Below are 6,527 nucleotides of genomic sequence, written 5' to 3' on the forward strand. Positions count from 1 at the left end.
CTTCCAGACACCCCAGCCCCCCTAACCTCCCAGCCCCCTAACCTTCCAGACACCCCAGCCCCCTAACCTTCCAGACACCCCAGCCCCCTAACCTTCCAGACACCCCAGCCCCCCTAACCTCCCAGGCCCCTAACCTTCCAGACACCCCAGCCCCCTAACCTTCCAGACACCCCAGCCCTCTAACCTCCCAGCCACCCCAGCCCCCCTAACCTCCCAGCCCCCTAACCTTCCAGACACCCCAGCCCCCTAACCTTCCAGACACCCCAGCCCTCTAACCTCCCAGCCACCCCAGCCCCCCTAACCTCCCAGCCCCCTAACCTTCCAGACACCCCAGCCCCCTAACCTCCCAGCCACCCCAGCCCCCTAACCTTCCAGACACCCCAGCCCCCTAACCTTCCAGACACCCCAGCCCCCTAACCTTCCAGACACCCCAGCCCCCCTAACCTCCCAGCCCCCTAACCTTCCAGACACCCCAGCCCCCTAACCTTCCAGACACCCCAGCCCCCTAACCTTCCAGACACCCCAGCCCCCCTAACCTCCCAGGCCCCTAACCTTCCAGACACCCCAGCCCCCTAACCTTCCAGACACCCCAGCCCTCTAACCTCCCAGCCACCCCAGCCCCCTAACCTGCTAGCCACCCCAGCAACAGACTGGGGCATTTGAGAGAACCAGAACAGACATCAGGAAAGATTGCGTAAAGAGACCACCATCCATGCAGGCAGGCAGGCAGGCAGACAGACAGGCTCTGGGTCTTATCTTGGCACCTGGGATCAGTCCATCAATCATGATCCTCTCAAGGCTCCAGAACAGGGACACCAGGACAGGGGCAACAGGACAGGGACACCAGGACAGGGACACCAAGACACCAGGACAGGGGCACCAGGACAGGGACACCAGGACAGGGACACCAGGATAGGGACACCTGGATAGGGACACCAGGACAGGGACACCAGGACACCAGGATAGGGACACCAGGACAGGGACACCAGGATACCAGGACACCAGGACAGGGGCACCAGGACAGGGGCACCAGGACAGGGACACTGCATTTGGGATGCACTAGGACACTTGGACTCATTAGGAGTCAACAGGTTAACTGAGGGCACTATATAGGGAATAGGGAGCCATTTGGGATGCACTAGGAGACTTGGACTCATTAGGAGTCAAAAGGGTTAACTGAGGGCACTATTTAGGGAATAGGGAGCCATTTGGGATGCACTAGGAGACTTGGACTCATTAGGAGTCAAAAGGGTTAACTGAGGGCACTATTTAGGGAATAGGGAGCCATTTGGGATGCACTAGGAGACTTGGACTCATTAGGAGTCAACAGATTGACGGATGGGAAACAGGAGATCGTGTTATCTCTGCTCTGGACTCTGGACTGGATAGAGGTGAATGAAGTGTGATATCTGCTGAGTGCGTGTTTTTGGGCGTACATTTCATCATGTAATATTAGGATGGATGCTGTGTGTGTGTGTGTGTGTGTGTGTGTGTGTGTGTGTGTAATCTGAGTCTCTCTTTCACCACCGATTAATCTCAGTGGCACCAGCTGCTAAAATCCCACTGTGCTTTGATCAATGTGATATTTCCACCTCTCTGGATGGGATGAGGCTGGAGCAACAGGCTGGAGCAACAGGCTGGATAGAGCCTGTTGGATGATCAATGTGAGCTATTTCCACCTCTCTGGATGGGTTGAGGCTGGAGCAACAGGCTGGAGCAACAGGCTGGATAGAGCCTGTTGGATGATCAATGTGAGCTATTTCCACCTCTCTGGATGGGTTGAGGCTGGAGCAACAGGCTGGATAGAGCCTGTTGGATGGAGGATGAAGGTGGGGGGGATATCTGGCTGCTCAGGGCTGGTCAGGGTTAAAGCTACTTCCCAAATTGGCAAAAATAGGCACGATGCTGTATATAGAGAATAGGCACACTGCTGTATATAGGGAATAGACACTCTGCTGTATATAGGGAATAGACACACTGCTCTATATAGGGAATAGACACACTGCTGTATATAGGGAATAGACACTCTGCTGTATATAGGGAATAGACACACTGCTGTATATAGGGAATAGGCACGATGCTGTATATAGGGAATAGGCACACTGCTGTATATAGGGAATAGACACACTGCTCTATATAGGGAATAGACACTCTGCTGTATATAGGGAATAGACACACTGCTGTATATAGGGAATAGACACTCTGCTGTATATAGGGAATAGACACTCTGCTGTATATAGGGAATAGACACTCTGCTGTATATAGGGAATAGACACTCTGCTGTATATAGGGAATAGACACTCTGCTGTATATAGGGAATAGACACTCTGCTGTATATAGGGAATAGACACTCTGCTGTATATAGGGAATAGACACTCTGCTGTATATAGGGAATAGACACTCTGCTGTATATAGGGAATAGACACTCTGCTGTATATAGGGAATAGACACTCTGCTGTATATAGGGAATAGACACTCTGCTGTATATAGGGAATAGACACACTGCTGTATATAGGGAATAGACACACTGCTGTATATAGGGAATAGACACTCTGCTGTATATAGGGAATAGACACTCTGCTCTATATAGGGAATAGGCACACTGCTGTATATAGGGAATAGACACACTGCTGTATATAGAGAATAGGCACGATGCTGTATATAGGGAATAGACACTCTGCTCTATATAGGGAATAGACACTCTGCTCTATATAGGGAATAGGCACGATGCTGTATATAGGGAATAGACACTCTGCTGTATATAGGGAATAGACACTCTGCTCTATATAGGGAATAGGCACGATGCTGTATATAGGGAATAGGCACGATGCTGTATATAGGGAATAGACACTCTGCTGTATATAGGGAATAGACACACTGCTGTATATAGGGAATAGGCACGATGCTGTATATAGGGAATAGGCACGATGCTGTATATAGGGAATAGACACTCTGCTCTATATAGGGAATAGACACTCTGCTCTATATAGGGAATAGGCACGCTGCTCTATATAGGGAATAGACACACTGCTGTATATAGGGAATAGACACTCTGCTGTATATAGGGAATAGACACTCTGCTGTATATAGGGAATAGACACTCTGCTCTATATAGGGAATAGACACACTGCTGTATATAGGGAATAGACACTGCTGTATATAGGGAATAGACACACTGCTGTATATAGGGAATAGACACTCTGCTGTATATAGGGAATAGACACTCTGCTGTATATAGGGAATAGACACTCTGCTGTATATAGGGAATAGACACACTGCTGTACATAGAGAATAGACACTCTGCTCTATATAGGGAATAGACACTCTGCTCTATATAGGGAATAGGCACGCTGCTCTATATAGGGAATAGACACACTGCTGTATATAGGGAATAGACACTCTGCTGTATATAGGGAATAGACACTCTGCTGTATATAGGGAATAGACACTCTGCTCTATATAGGGAATAGACACACTGCTGTATATAGGGAATAGACACTCTGCTGTATATAGGGAATAGACACTCTGCTGTATATAGGGAATAGACACTCTGCTGTATATAGGGAATAGACACTCTGCTGTATATAGGGAATAGACACACTGCTGTATATAGGGAATAGACACACTGCTGTATATAGGGAATAGACACTCTGCTGTATATAGGGAATAGACACTCTGCTGTATATAGGGAATAGACACTCTGCTGTATATAGGGAATAGACACTCTGCTCTATATAGGGAATAGACACACTGCTGTATATAGGGAATAGACACTGCTGTATATAGGGAATAGACACACTGCTGTATATAGGGAATAGACACTCTGCTGTATATAGGGAATAGACACTCTGCTGTATATAGGGAATAGACACTCTGCTGTATATAGGGAATAGACACACTGCTGTACATAGAGAATAGACACTCTGCTCTATATAGGGAATAGACACTCTGCTCTATATAGGGAATAGGCACGCTGCTCTATATAGGGAATAGACACACTGCTGTATATAGGGAATAGACACTCTGCTGTATATAGGGAATAGACACTGCTCTATATAGGGAATAGACACACTGCTGTATATAGGGAATAGACACACTGCTGTATATAGGGAATAGACACACTGCTGTATATAGGGAATAGACACTCTGCTGTATATAGGGAATAGACACTCTGCTCTATATAGGGAATAGACACTCTGCTCTATATAGGGAATAGACACTCTGCTCTATATAGGGAATAGACACTCTGCTCTATATAGGGAATAGGCACGCTGCTCTATATAGGGAATAGACACACTGCTGTATATAGGGAATAGACACTGCTCTATATAGGGAATAGACACTCTGCTGTATATAGGGAATAGACACACTGCTCTATATAGGGAATATTCACGCTGCTCTATATAGGGAATAGCACGCTGCTCTATATAGGGAATAGACACTCTGCTTTATATAGGGAATAGACACTCTGCTGTATATAGGGAATAGCACGCTGCTGTATATACGGAATAGGCACACTGCTGTACATAGGGAATAGACACTGCTGTATATAGGGAATATTCACGCTGCTCTATATAGGGAATAGCACGCTGCTCTATATAGGGAATAGACACTCTGCTCTATATAGGGAATAGGCACGATGCTGTATATAGGGAATAGACACTCTGCTGTATATAGGGAATAGACACACTGCTGTATATAGGGAATAGGCACGATGCTGTATATAGGGAATAGGCACGATGCTGTATATAGGGAATAGACACTCTGCTCTATATAGGGAATAGACACTCTGCTCTATATAGGGAATAGGCACGCTGCTCTATATAGGGAATAGACACACTGCTGTATATAGGGAATAGACACTCTGCTGTATATAGGGAATAGACACTCTGCTGTATATAGGGAATAGACACACTGCTGTATATAGGGAATAGACACTCTGCTGTATATAGGGAATAGACACTCTGCTGTATATAGGGAATAGACACTCTGCTGTATATAGGGAATAGACACACTGCTGTATATAGGGAATAGACACTCTGCTGTTTCTAGGGAATAGGGTGATATTTGGGACCTAGCATTAATCTGGAAGGTAATGAAGGGGCCTTTCTCTCTCTCTCTCTCTCTCTCTCTCTCTCTCTCTCAGCGATGGGAGGGGGAGGTCCTCTTCGGCATTATGGCAGAGGTGCACATAATGCACACACACACACAGTTTCTATCCGCTCCAGAGTCCAACATTCTTGTGGTATTCACATCGGCTGCCCAGAACATTCTAGTGGTATTCACATCGGCTGCACAGAACATTCCAGTGGTATTCACATCGGCCGCACAGAACATTCCAGTGGTATTCACATCGGCTGCACAGAACATTCTAGTGGTATTCACATCGGCTGCACAGAACATTCTAGTGGTATTCACATCGGCTGCACAGAACATTCTAGTGGTATTCACATCGGCTGCACAGAACATTCTAGTGGTATTCACATAGGTTGCACAGAACATTCCCTCAAAGGTCCACAATTTCCAAACAATACTATTTTTATAACCTTCAATAGCATATTTATTTTAGGTTTAACATAATATTCCATTGATGTTCACGCAATATTACACTGAACGAAAACATTAAAACGCAACGTGCAACAATCTCAAAGATTTTACTGAGTTACAGTTCAAATAAGGAAATCAGTCAATTAAAATGAATTCATTAGGATCTAATCTATGGATTTTCACATGACTGGGAATACAGATATGCATCTGCTGGTCACAGATAGGGGGTTGTGGATCAGAAAACCAGTCAGTATCTGCTGTGACCACCGTTTGCCTCATGCAGCGTGACACATCTCCTTCGCATCGTGTTGATTGCGGCCGGCTGGAATGTCGAACCGCTCCTCTTCAACGGCTGTGGGAAGTGGCTGGATATTGGCGGGAACTGGAACACGTTATCGTTCTTGTTGATCCTGAGCATTCCAAACATACTCAATGGGTGACATGTCTGGTGACTATTCAGACCGTGGAAGAATGTGTTCCGATTCCAGGAATTGTGTACAGATCCTTACGACATTGGGGCCGTGTATCATCATGCTGAAACATTGGGTAAGGGCAGGGGATGAACGGCACGACAGCGGACCCTCAGGATCTCGTTACGGTATCTCTGTGCATTCAAATTGGCATTGATAAAACGCAATTGTGTTCGTTGTCCGTAGCTTATACCTGCCCCATACCATAACCCCACCGCCACCATGGGGCACTCTGTTCACAACGTTGACATCAGCAAACCTCTCACCCTCACGACGCCTACCATTTCCCCTCGGTACAGTGGATACAAGGGATTCATCCGTGAAAAGCACACTTCTGCAGCGTGCCAGTGGCCATCGAAGGTGAGCACTTGCCCATTGAAGTAGGTTACGACGCCCAACTGCAGTCATGTCAATACTCTGTTGAGGACGACGAGCTTCCCTGAGACGGTTTCTGACAGTTTGTGCAGAAATTCATTGGTTGGGAAAACCCATAGTTTCATCAGCTGTCAG

This window comes from Oncorhynchus mykiss, chromosome 6, assembly GCF_013265735.2.
Source record: "Oncorhynchus mykiss isolate Arlee chromosome 6, USDA_OmykA_1.1, whole genome shotgun sequence".
In the NCBI taxonomy this organism is placed as follows: Eukaryota; Metazoa; Chordata; class Actinopteri; order Salmoniformes; family Salmonidae; genus Oncorhynchus; species Oncorhynchus mykiss.